This window comes from Watersipora subatra, chromosome 5 (genome assembly GCF_963576615.1).
Source record: "Watersipora subatra chromosome 5, tzWatSuba1.1, whole genome shotgun sequence".
Taxonomy (NCBI): Eukaryota; Metazoa; Bryozoa; class Gymnolaemata; order Cheilostomatida; family Watersiporidae; genus Watersipora; species Watersipora subatra.
The window spans coordinates 35247178-35261329 of NC_088712.1; the positions used below are offsets into that span (position 1 = coordinate 35247178).

Below are 14152 nucleotides of genomic sequence, written 5' to 3' on the forward strand. Positions count from 1 at the left end.
CTTTGCTCACGCGCACGCAAGGAGAAATGTGACGCGTGCTCGCTAAAATTCTAAAAATTTTAACCAGCCAATAAGAGCAAGGGTTCGGCCACGAAATTTCGAGCAGGACTGAAATGGTTCGTTTCGGCCAGAAATGTCTTCGGCCGAACTTTTTACAGCTGAGAGCGACGTCGTTTTGCGTCATTTAGTTCGGTTCGGCGTTCGTGTGACCACCCCTTGACAGACATGTGAACAGAGGTGTAGGCTCAGTGAAGCATAAACTGTGTGGTAGAGTTGGTGATAGAAGTACATAGTATGGCTTACTCTAATTTGTATGTAAGCAAGCACAGTGTACATATACAATCATAGTGTACGTATGTAAGTATAGTATATGTATACAGGAAGGCACAGTGTACATATACAAGCATAGTGTACTCATATAAGCAGGCATATTGCTTGTAAGCGAGCACAGTGAACATATTATGTACAAACAAGTATAGTATATGTATATAGGCAAGCGCAGTGTGCATATACAAGCAGAGTGTACTATATAAGCAGGCATGTTGTATGTAAGCAAGCATAGTGAACATACCTATGCAAGCAAATACAGTGTAGGCCTACATACACAGGCAAGCATATTGTACCTATACAAACAAGTATAGTGTACATATACAAACAAGTATAGTGTACATATACAAACAACTATAGTGTACGTATACAAGCAGGTATAGTGTGCATATACAAGCAAGTATAGTGTACGTATACAATCAGGTATAGTGTACATATACAACCAAGTATAGTGTATGTATACACGCAAGTATAGTGTACATATACAAGCAACCAGAGTGTACGAATACAAGCAACCAGAGTGTACGAATACAAGCAACCAGAGTGTACGAATACAAGCAACCAGAGTGTACGTATACAAGCAACCAGAGTGTACGAATACAAGCAACAAGAGTGTATGTATACAAGCAACCAGAGTGTACGCATACAAGCCAATTGAAAACTGTAAAAACTGTATCTTTGGGCAAGTGTTTATCCAGGCACTTTGTTTAACATTCCTGTTGTCCTTCTTGATTTGTTAACGCAGTAGGATTTGAAACAGATTTGAAAACCGCGTCTGAATATTGAAGCAAACATTGCGTTATGTAAATATAAATTATGATCAAAGAATGCAGGCTATTTACTCCTAGTGTATAGCCATGAATAATCAAACACAACGCGCAGTTTAATTCTCGTTGGCAGCGTAAAGCACTGCCTCTCTCCGTGTTTCCCTGATCATCTCTACCAGAGAATTTGTCCAATTTGAATATTTTACCAGCCTGTTACCAAAAAATTTATTGATCTGTATGGTCTCATAAAGGCCTTATTGTCCATATAGTTCTATATATTCTGCTTTACAACATGCTTTTAAATCTACCAAATTCTAGTATGACTTCCTGGTAAATAGGGCATAGTTTAAGTGGGTATTCAAGTTGACACTTCATCATACCAACTCTTTAGAAACAAGACTTCAATTTCTATCTGTTGATTGGGTTACGGTGGAAACTTGTAGACGTAAGACGAAAATAACTGTTACATATTAGTTCAATTGTTTGCGATGGCGTTTTTGCTTTATGCATTAACACTCAGTTAGTAAATTGTAGGTTAAGATTACTGTGTAATCTGTAAATAGTTGTTTTCATAGAACTATCTACAACAACCAATTTTCATGGATATATATTTATGATGGTGTCATGTCACTGTAGCGTTTTTCAAATAAACAACAATGTGATTGTTCAAACGAGTTAACTCCAGGATACTTGTATGTATATTTTGCTATCACTTATCGACGCCTCACAACCTACACACGTACAGTTTATGTGCCGCTTCTATATTAACTAGGTTTATGGTAGTGCTGTGAGGTATCGTCAGTGTAATAATTATATGTACAATTATTCTTAAAAATGGCAAGAGGATTGAGTGGCACGGATGGTAGCTAGCTTGACTAGGAATATGAATATTTGGGTTCAAATGTTTGGGTTGTAATCTTGTTTCTCAATGCTCTTAGAGTGGCTAAGGGCTGTTCGACGGATCTCTCATTAGATAAGAGATTTATTCAAAAAATTCTCAATGTTTTCCTGTTATTATCATCTAAATAATAATACTTCATCTCACGTGTGTGTTTTTAGTTTTTTGTTATAATGCTTTTGGCTGATTTATAAAAAATATTTTGCATGTCTATCCCGTAAGTATGAATATTACTGCTGCGCCTATGGCCATTCGCAGGCACAACGTTCAAAATAACTACTGTATAACTTCTATTTTCAGTTACTTTTGAATTGTAGACTAGAAATAAGATACAGTATATTGTTTCTAAAAAAAACTGGCTCTACCTAGTTTGGACAGTGTATTCTTTACATACTATATTAAAACATTTATCAAGTTTATTCTGTATTTAAGAGCTAATCATAATTGGCGATTGACCTACAAATAAATTACTTCATTTCGTTTTGTTCAAGGCTACTGCTTGGGATTATACAGTAGCATCTGAGACCACACTAAATACTTGTGAGTAGTAGAGACGCCTGCTGGAATTATTACAAACGTGTTGAAGCATTTATGCTTGTGTAAGTCGATGCTGATGTTAGCCAAATTACTTACTAGGAATATCGTACAGAGAGTGGCTAGCCGAGCGTAAGAAAGAGTCTCATTATCCCACTAGTCATAACCAATCTTCCTTCAACACTGCCGGTAAGTTCACTGATATATGTAGAGTAGAAAACATGTTTACTCTCCCTCTCCTGCTTGTTTCATGATTGCTTCTTCGGAGCATCCTTCAAACCCCCTTCAAAGCACTGAAATGTATAAAGCCATTAAGGTGAAACATTTCAAAAGGTTTTTTCTCTGCAGTGTTTGTTCTTCGTTGAAGGTAAATGATAGTCTTGCAAAATTGCAGCTGCTCTCAGCTGCATCTATAGCTTACTCATGTTATACTTTTTACTACGACCATTTTGTTATAATAAAAATAAGCATGAAATTTTATTCTAAAACTGCAAAAATCTGATTACGATTAAAATTTTAATTAAAATTATTAGCCGCAAAATGGTATGTTGCATGTAAAATGCATTTGGCAGTCCTTTAATTTGCGAGCCTATTTCCTTTGCTGCATAACAATAAGCTAGAATTCTTAAAAGCTGGTAAAATGATTTTCCCTGAACCGATCTCACAATGTACATGTACATATCGATCTTACAATGTACATGTACATATCGATCTCACAATGTACATGTGTATCGATATTTTCCCGTATGATTTTGCTCGATGGCTATATTTTTATTAGTCTAGTGGTATATCCACTTTTTTTGTCGATCCGATTTGTATCATGGGTGGTTAGTCGCTTATTGTCTCCGATCCTGCCATCTAAGAATGATTAGCCGTAATCATTGTATGTCTATCGTCATATTCTGCTAACGCAGCATCTACAGCGAATCATAAGTATGTCTACAAAACTTGCTTTTCGAATATGTATGTATGTAGGCCTATGGCCTGAATATGTATGTATGTATGTAGGCCTATGGCCTGAGGTAAGAAAATAGGTTTATGCCAAAAATGACAAAGAAGATGAAAATTACTATGTAGGCGGTCCAGTAATTACGATCGCTGCTGTTTAGTATTATCCTCAGTGCTCAAATCAGCTACAATTAACTTTGAGCTATATTACGGCATTCTGAGTGGAGCACGCAATTAATCTGGAGTTGTGTAGAGAATGAACATAATGGCTTAAGTATGTGTTCTAACAGTGGTTACTATACAGCCATGCTGCCTGCTGTTGTCTGAAAGAGCATCAGGTGTTTTGACTATTTGCCAATTGTAGTGATTGCCAACTTTGACGAGCTTACTGAAAATCTCTGTCATTGGCGATTTGATATTTGCACTAGCCTTGGCGTTTTGGAAAGTTTATGAATTGCTTTCTATCGGCCACCATAGTTGATCTTTATTACCTACTTGAGGTAGTTTAGTTTTTATATCTAATAAATATTTCTAGTCTACAACTTGCGTTCTCTACCAACTGCTGAGGTTTCCTAAACATTAAGCTAAGCATTTGCAGGACACCGAAGTTTTAAGTAGCTAAGAAGAAAATCTTTTTTTAAAAACTGTGTTGTGTCTGGTTTATTTATGTATAATAATAATATACTATAATAATCCAGTCAGTATGTCCTAAGATTGGTCACAGGAAGGACTTCACAGTCATGTATTCTCCACTTTTTCTGTATTTTTATACCTCCTTTATGATTGATAGCGACTCTGCTATTGTGTGTTTGAATATTCAGTTTGCTGGTATTGTTCCAATGGCGTGGCCTCGCAATGGACTAGCAACCTGATTAGCCTGTTATCTCAAGTATTGTGACAATAGCTTTTGCAGGAGCTGAAGTTTACTAAAGCGTGTTTAACCCCTTGAACCCTGGTCATTTTTGTCAATGCCTGTCAGAAACCCTGGGCAATCTGTCTAATGATCCAAAGTTTTTAAACTTTTATTAAATATATCTAAACGTGCTCATGATACAATGATTTTTGGTAAAATACTAGTAAAAAAGTTGGGCAACCCACAGCAAATGTCATCAAATAGAAAACAGCAGTACTTCGCTATTATTCGGACTAAAACTATAAGTTTGTAAGATTTTACAAAACTCGTAAAAACATTTACAGTAGAATCATATCCATTTTTCACTTGTTCATCATCATTTCATGAGTCAAAATATACTGGAAAATTATAGCTGGTATCATAAAATTCTTTATTTGCATCATAATCATTCATGGCCTACCAACAAAGGAGTCATATCGATTTTTCGTGATATCGTTTTAATAAATTTTGTTATTGTAACAAAGGAAGTAGGTAAAGATATTTCAAAACTGTTACAAATAGACGTGAAATTTTTAGACTAACAAGAAACTAAGAACTAAGAACAAAAACAAACTAACAAGAATTAATTTGATTGGTTTACGCTGTTACTTAAAAACAGCTTTTGTACACAAAGCCATGAGAATGCCGAAAAACCGCCGTTAGAGATACTGACACACCCCCTACGCAATGCCGGAAAGCTGGCCGTTAGGGTTCTATAACGGTTAGCTGTATGCGAGTTATAGCACGCTGGCTATAACTTGCCTAAAGATCCTGTGTGTTATCACTGATTCTAAAATTGGTTAGATAGATTGAACGTTATTGTGTTGTTTACTCTAGTCTATAAAGCGCTTATGTTTGCTATTTGTTTGCACCTATGTTGGCTCATTGAGCGTGATTACTAATTCAGCCACATATGACGCTATATGGGAGCAAATACGTGATTACTAATTCAGCCACATATGTCGCTATATGAAAGCAAATACGTTACAGCTCTCCGTTACGACCGACCGCAACGTGATGATGAAACGTCCTGGAGAGGGTAGCTGCTCCATCATGAGAGCAAGCAGTTAGCTCTTATTAGTAAGCTTACTCAAATTATCCATTGGCAATGTGCCAGGCTAATAACAAGTGACAGGCAACTCTCATTACCTCTCATTGTTTATAAGCAGATCTTTACTACCCGGGCAACGCCAAGCATTCATCTAGTCTAGGTATAACGTACAGAAGACTCTTCTATAACGTATACCTCCTATAATGCGAAATACGATGTAAAGAGCTCCATATAGCATAATGCGTTGAGTCGGGGTGAGTTCTCAAATTTGATTTGAATGTTCGGCATATATCGCCACACTTGTGAGAGAAAAGACTATGTGCATATAACGTTATATCTATTATACGTACAACTTTCATGACATTCTAGCTCGTTATAATAGATCATCAGTTGTTTTGATAAAACACAGGATAGGGTAGCTGCGCAATTGTTTATAAATACTTGGGCGATTGATTGGGGCAGGTGTTACGGAGTCGGTCTACCAATCTGAGTGTAACAAGTTGGAGTATCGTCGAAAGTTCTCTTTTATCCTAACCTTGACCCTGAATACAGATAGACGAGGAACAGGTGGACACGGCTCATTTTATAATAAAAATACATTTTTGTTTTGCTTATTGTAGTCGCATAAAATATTTGTTATTAGTTTTACTTTTCAGAATAGACTTTGCTGTCTAGAAAAAAAATAAACAAATTGTTGTATATGAACGTCGAAGATCATCAACTTATTCTAAAATTACCTTGAAATGAAAACCAGTAAAATTGATCATAAAAAGGAGAAATGCTGTCGATGCAAACCAATAATACTGCAGTGGTGGTACAGCCCTCAAATTAAAAAGTCAGGTCTAGCCTTTTTGTATGGCCAAAGGGATGAGTTTGGAAAGATCTTGGAAAGGATAAGGCAGATCGCATGTACTTTACTGTTCTTATGACGCAAACTTTCCTAGAACGGATTATTTACATCGTAGGAGCGCCTACTGTATCCTGCGATTTAGGCTTGTCGGCCTTCCCATAGAGTGATTAGGCCATAAAGTGGTGAAAGGTTATATTGATACAGGCAGAACGCCATCAAGTCATGAAGCAACCAGGAGATAATGATTGAGACATCAGGTTATCATTGCATAGAGTAATAAGACAATAGAGTGAGGAAGTAATAGAGTGATACAGCACTAAAGTGATACAGTCCTAGAGTGATAAGGCAGTAGGGTGATAAAGACGTACAGCATCAGAGTAGTGAATGCATAGTACGCTCTCTGTCGCAGTACGTCAGGGTTGTCACCTCGGAGATTATTCATAGACTATGTGCATCACAAAGGCAACACAGCTTTGTCAGGAAACATTGCAGCTGTCAAACTCTCTTGATATTTCTCCGTCCATCCACGACAGTCTGTGCAACATGCAACATTTCAGCGATGGCTATTGGCTATCGCAGATTGCTTACTCTATATTTCCCTTCAGGGTAGTTGCTGCTGGACTAGTATTTCATCATCTTAGCTGCCACATTGTATAATGGGATGATGACTACTCGCTGATGTAAACTCAGATAGGTTCGTGATAATGTGAATGACGTTCACGTGTAGTATGAATGTTATCACAGACAATCACCGATATAGGGTGGGAATACTGTCGATATACTGCTATAAAGTGCATAGCAGTATATCGAAAGTTTGTCTTATCGGCTATATCGACATATAGCAGCTCATGCCTTTCATTCTCATTGCCTAACATCAATACCTTTCGAGCAATGAAGGTATGACAGTACGGTCAGCTAGGCATCGGTGATCAGAACAGCTTGCCTCATGCATATGACAACCAAATCTTAAACCATAACTGTAACGTACAACTTTTATCGTATATTTTAGGTAAATCAGCCACGTTGATTCCGATTTTGTACCCAAAATAAAGATTGGTCCACTAACCTTCAAAGTAATTTAGGCTTTTTTAAAGTGTTTCAATATCCGTTTCGAAAACAACACAATCGGCATTACAAGCTCCACCCATGAATATGTGACGAAACCTAGCTTTTTCACGAACGGAAGTTAGGAATGTTTAGTCCGATTTAGAATAATAGAGATGGGTGTCTTAAAACCCATTATTATCTAAATCCAGCCTGTAAAATAATTTCAGATTTTTATGAAAGGTATATAAACTATTTAAAATTGCTCGTAGCTTGTTACATGATGTTTAAATAGGCTGAACGCCGAGAATAATCAGCTCCAAAAGCGCGGTTTTATTACAAGCTAGCGTTGTTATCGCGCTTTTTTAAATATGCAATGCTAAATAGCTTATTTACCTTTCAGAAAAGATCGATATTATTTTTAAGGCTGAATTTAGATATTAATGCATTTTAAAACACCCATCTCTATTATTCTAAATCGGTCTAAACATCCCTACGTAACTTCTTTCCTAAAAAGCTAGGTTACGTCACGTATTTATGGGCGGAGCTTGTTGTGCCGACCGTGTTGTTTTCGAGACCGATATTAAAACGCTGTAAAAAAGCCTTCATTACTCAGAGAGTTAGTGGACTAATCTTTATTTTGAGTACAAAATCGGAATCAGTGTGTCTGATTTACCTAGTATATACGATAAAAGTTGTTCGTGACAGTTATGGTTTAAAAATAATAAAGAACTACAAGTTGGACAACTCCGATCAAAACGTAGCAGTAGTCCACATGGGTGTATTATAGTTGGCAATCTAGTAGAATGATTGAGGTGTGGTGTTATGTTATAGTCATTAAAGAGAATTAGCTGAGGCTCCAGTCTTATGGGTCGGGTTGCCCTCTATACTCTGCTGGTTATGAGTGCTGATTTATATCCAACTGTTCATTCAATTAGAGTCACTCAGCCTGCCAAAGACTGCTATGACTTGAGTTACTAGCAGTCGTAGATGTGCTTGCTATGACTTGAGTTACTAGCACTAACCTAGTGCTTGCCGTTATTTTAACTCGAGTTGGCTAAGCTAAAGGACAAACTAGATTATACATGTAATCGGTGATAAAATAGTTTGTCACCCTGGCATGTGCCAGCTAAGGTGTGAAGGGTTGCCGTAGAGCAGATGAAAGGAAGTTTCCGGCGTCTGACATCAGTTTAGAAAGCAGTCAAAGCTACTGGTTTCAGTCATGCATCATTTTGTCTGGCCAAGAGTGACCGAAGCTCGCATTTGATTGGATAACATATTATTAGCGAGTGCAATATTTGCATTATTTCTTTACAAGATATGGTTGATTGAAGCAATAATTCGACAGGAAATTGAGGGATAACTATCAATTTCCTGAGTTCAGTTTGTACCGATGTGACTGCTCCATACAAACTTTGTTGCGATATGTTTTTTATAATCTTTGGTTCGGTTGCCAAGTACTACAATAAATTAATCTGTACAAATAGAAACTATAGTTACAGTGAGATGCGTCAGTGATAACACTTGCTTTGAAGGGAATTCGAAACCATGCAGAATTTCAGGCTAAAACCATGGCTATCCAATCAAGGGTTTTTAGGATAGGAATGTGTGCCAAAGGTTCTTCCCAGTGCTTCAAAAAGGCTTGGATTAACACATCATTTTCTGAAGTTTTCTATGCCATGCAAATGCTTGAGTGCCTACACAGGCCGATCATGTACACCGAGATTTTGAACACGATATTTGCTAGAAATACCTGCAATGTATGGTTCAATGATAATTTGTATTCAAGTCTGTTCTTCATGGTCCTGAATGAAAATAGAAAAAAGCAAATTATCAATTTCGGAAACATTCAGACATAAAAGTAATTATGTTCAGCTGTAATATATACATGTGCCTATGTAACCATGCTTCCGGAAGATTCTGACCGTTCATACTGCTTGTTCTACCAAAGAAACTTTGCGTGCCTTTCTCTAGTCTAGTCATAAGATTATTCAACACTGAGTAATACAGGCTATATGAGGCTATACAGTATATAGTATATGTATGGCTGATACATATTTACTATATGCAGATAGATTCATTTGCCTATTGCTGTGAATACATAGAGTTATTAATCGATAGGGTGATTAGAATATCAAGATATTATGCACATAAAGTGTATAGATTAATAAATATATCAAATAATCAATAAACACACAGGGTACCTCACTACTTCATCACATCTTACAGGCCGGCTTAGTGTTGGGCCGGTATCTAATTTAGTGCCGGATCGGTATCCTTGCACTTTTTTATCGGTTTTTCCGGTATCGGTATTCTCGGTATCCACCCTCTTCGGTATCCTTTGCCAACTAAGAAAGTTAGGTATTGTCGGTACTATTGTTCGGTATGTGGTTATCAGTGTGTGTCTTTAAATGGTTTAAAGTTTAATGGTTTAAACTTTAAACCATAACTGTCTCGAACAACTTTTATCGTTGTGCAAAAAGTAGCCTGTGCAAAAAACATTCTTTATTCAGCAGTATATTGTTACGGCAAGGAGACTCCTTGTTTTAGCAACAAAAAAAAAGATGGAAACATAAGTTTCATGATAGATGTTTTTTATTGTTTATTCTATTAAAAAATATAGTTATTGATACAAACGTTATGTATAATAGAGAACAGATAGATAATGGCAAGGGGCTCTCTTTGTTAAATATACTGAAACAGTTTACATAAATCTTACTATCACATATTGTAATCAGGTAATGTAATCACATAATTATACGCAGTCCAATTAGAGTCCAGTCCCGTTAGAGTCTTTATACATCCTCCCATCTGTGGAGAACTCCCAAACCTTCGAGGCTGGTGGCATTATCAATGTAACGTAATATAACAGTAGATACAGTAAGCGTACAAATTTTAGTTGAATTTGTTCGCCAATGCGTGCTGAGATTAGCTTGTTCGTCAACGAAGCATATCCGGATATCCGTATAACCATTTACCGATAGGCTTTTACGGATAAATACCAATCATATCAAACCGGCCGCGGATAACTAGCTGTCTCCGAAAATGATTGGTTTCCTCGGATACCGAGAATCCCTCGGTATCGGTAAGAGCGGATAACCCAATACCGGCCCAACACTAGGCCGGCTTGATTGCAAATGTAAACAACAAGGTACCCAATACAGTGCACCCCTCAGGTTACGACGACCCTGTTACACGATTTCTTTGCCTTATAATGTGAAACACAATGTATTTTGCCCTCGCCAAATAACTTTTATTTGCCATATGATATCAACAAAAATTTCTTTCGAAATTCAAACTTAGCAGTCGGTGTGCTGAATACATCGAAATAACGAAGATGCCGATATGCTATCTCAGGGCTGATACTCCCCATAAAAGACCCATTAGGTTCAGCCCAAAATAATGTTTTAGGGGGGTTTTCAGACCATAGGGCACTGTCAGTGAATTTGCTCCTTTAGGGGGAGTTTCCACAGCCAAGCCAGTAAAAGGGCCCATGCTCATTAAGGTTTTATTCAGCCAAAGTAATACCAAGAAGTTGCACTGAAAGTCCAGTCTTCATTTTAATGCAGATTGCATTAAAATCTGAGTGCTTGCTGACGGGAACGTAAGGGAAAAGAGAGAGTCGGCGCTGCATCATCTTAGCAACCCTTTAGCAATATACCCAGAATGAATGATATGATATTTCTTTCATTGATATTCATTATGTTTTCCTTTGTAAATAAAAATGATGATCTGATGGTTGATGTTTGGAATCAGTTTTATTAACCCTTTTGCAAGCATAGCGACAATTTGTCGTTTTGCGATACTGACACTAGTGGGCAGACTATTATGTCGCCACACCAATGGTTTTTATAAATTGATTTATGGTTAGCTAATTGCCTTTTTTAGTTTAATTTTTTCCAATAGTAAACTACAATATATTGGTCTATGTTAGCAACAAAAAATAAGCTGTTTGCAGAAAAAAAAGGTCGTTTTTACAATATTAAACAAACGAAAAATCCGAAATAAAAACGTATTTAAATAAAATAGGGTATTTTGTTTGTAGCTTTTTTCTGCTTTATTAATGCATGAATCATAATGGATGTTTAGCGAGGTGCGGAACCTGGGCGCCCTCCAGGGAACTCCCAGTGTTTAGGGGGTGTATTTCCAATTGACCAACCAGGTGATTGGGGGTACAATATCCAAAATCAAATTGACCAACAACGTGATTGGGGGTACAATATCCAAGTCTGGGCCTATCCAGCTGGGTGTTTCTTTCAGATTATCAGCCCTGGTATGCTATTCGCTGAAATTTCTCCCACAACGCATCAAAGAGACAATGCTCGCTCTCACTCAGTTCAGCGTTAAATCGTTACGGTAAAAATGAAACCGGAGGCAGATAGATGCTAAAATCTCAGCTGATGACAAAGATGAAGTTTAGTAAAATACATACTAAAACTTAGCTTTAAGTATGTGTTTAGTACACAGGTGTCCTTTAGCGGGATATTGCCGAGGCCGGGCCGTAGTCTACACACACAAAAAACAACAAAGGTCCACGTAGTTATGAGCAAAAACACAAGTATCTACCCAAATATCTCACCAATCCGATGAGCAGCACACACAAAAACTAAACCAATCGACAGAGCCACCCATCATGTCAAAATATTGCAAGTTTCAAGTCATGTCTTGCACAACTCACCTTATGGTTTCTCAAAACTTGTACCAAAGTCCCTATTAATATGAAACTGTCCGATTGCTGTTTTAGAAATGGTCGCCACTAGCCTAGCCTGACGTCCTAATTCAACATCTCAGTAACTATCGGGGCATTGCTGAGTGCTCCCGAACTTTTTGGTTCCCTTTTTTAGCAATGCCCTGATAGTTAGTGAGATGTTGACTCAGGACGTTAGTTTAGGCTAGCGGCGACCATTTCTACAACAGCAATCGGACAGTCTCAAATTAATAGGGGCTTTGGTACAAGTTTTGAGAAACCATAAGATGAGTTGTGCAAGACATGACTTGAAACTTGCAATATTTTGACATGATGGGTGGCTCTGTCGATTGGTTTAGTTTTTGTGTGTGCTGCTCATCAGATTGGTGAGATATTTGGGTAGATACTTATGTTTTTGCTCATAACTACGTGGACCTCTGTTGTTTTTTGTGTGTGTAGACTACGCCCGGCCTCGGCAATATCTCGCTAAAGGACACCTGTGGTTTACTACGCTAAAGTTACTGTAGGCTACTATAGTTACTAAGGTTAACATATTATTTTGTTACTAAATTTAATATATACAGTACGCATATAAAATTTTGATGATTTTTATTAGGGGGTGTTTGCATTAAATAATTACTATGGGTTTCTACACCCCTCTATATGACATTTGCGCTGTACGATACCAACACTGGAACGAATAAAACTTGTATGGCAAGGGTCCGCTGTATGTGAATCCCAACTCAATCCCAGTGGTAGTATGGATAGATCACATAGCATTAACAAAATCAAACCTTTTTGACATGTTAGTCACCACACACATATGTGTACAACCAGGACTAAAAATCTTCTACAGGTAGTCCTTGGTTAATGACAGTAATTTGTCCCAGAAAACTTGTCGATTAACGAAGTCATCATTGAATAGGTTAGGTCATTTTATTATCATTTGGCAGCCCGTAGAGTAGTGTTCTACTGCACGTATTGTCAAATGGTTTGTGAAATACTGTACGTACAGTATTTTTCACTTTCTATTATTTCTCCTTTATTATGTACATACATGTTATATATATTATATATTTATTTATTCTTGAAGAATGGTACTTTTTCTTTTCTCCAAATTCTGAGGGATATGGAAGTATTGAATTTAAAATTCTTGACTACGTACGGATATCAGTCTAGAAAGCATATGACTAACGGGAGAGGATACTGAGCGATAGATGAGGAAAGGTTGATGCGTTGCCTTAGCCTTAGAACTTATCGTATGCATGTGACAGTATGCAGTTACTCTAACTGCTCTCCCACTGAGCCATCATAATGAATTACAAGAAATTTCTGTTACACTAATACTGGAGCAGTTTTAAAGCCGATCGTTGCTCTGAGTTAACCAAGTAGGTTATTGGAAAGCCACCAAAGCATCATTCTAGATGAGTGAAGTTTTTGGTAAACAAGGAAGTCATTCCAATACACAGGGATGGTAACATATGGCATAGATGAAACAGCTGATTCAATATTCAGAGGCTGTAAAACAAATCAAAAATAATATTTTCAATCGAAGCTCTTCAGCTGTGAACGAGTTGAGTTCCATGTTGTTGAGTCCATGAGTTCAGTCCAGCAACTTCAGGAGGATATCACATGCACTGTTTCCATGACTCACATAACTAGCATGGTTCGAATGATTCGCAGGTTGAGTTACTTTGCAATGAACGTTGAGTGTTTCAATGAACACCTGCTGATGCCGGATTTAACGCCAGCGCTTGACACCATAGGTCAAGTATTAGCCTAATTAATGACTATAAATAGCTACGCTGTCTTGTTACGCTAAGCTTAGCAGCAATCGTTGGCCATTGAGACTGCTGAAATCGAAATATAAACGACTGAAGCGTGAAAATGTTTATAATGGAATAGCCGTGATAATCTAATTCGCATGATTCGCATGTGCCGTTTGTTTCCATGATTTGCAAGCCTGATGGATTCAGTAGTCTTGCGGATCGCAAAACTTGGTTAGCTTGCGGATTTATGCCGTTTCCATGATACGGATAACTTGCGGATTGGCTCAAGTTTGTGAATCATGCGAGTCATGAAAACATAGTGATGTTGTATTCCTCACTACAAGTGGATGAGTTACCTGATATGGGTAGTACAGAATGGCTGCAT

The 14152-nt window shown here is 37.4% G+C and overlaps 1 protein-coding gene across 1 annotated transcript in view; it reads left to right on the top strand.

The window, feature by feature from the left end:
- The first annotated feature begins 2568 nt into the window (after positions 1–2568).
- Positions 2569–14152, top strand: part of LOC137396823 (uncharacterized) — a 34689-nt gene continuing 23105 nt past the window's right edge. Inside the window, exon 1 of the mRNA XM_068083135.1 lies at positions 2569–2715. The gene's annotated coding sequence lies outside the window, so the exon portion shown is untranslated. The remainder of the gene's footprint in view (positions 2716–14152) is intronic.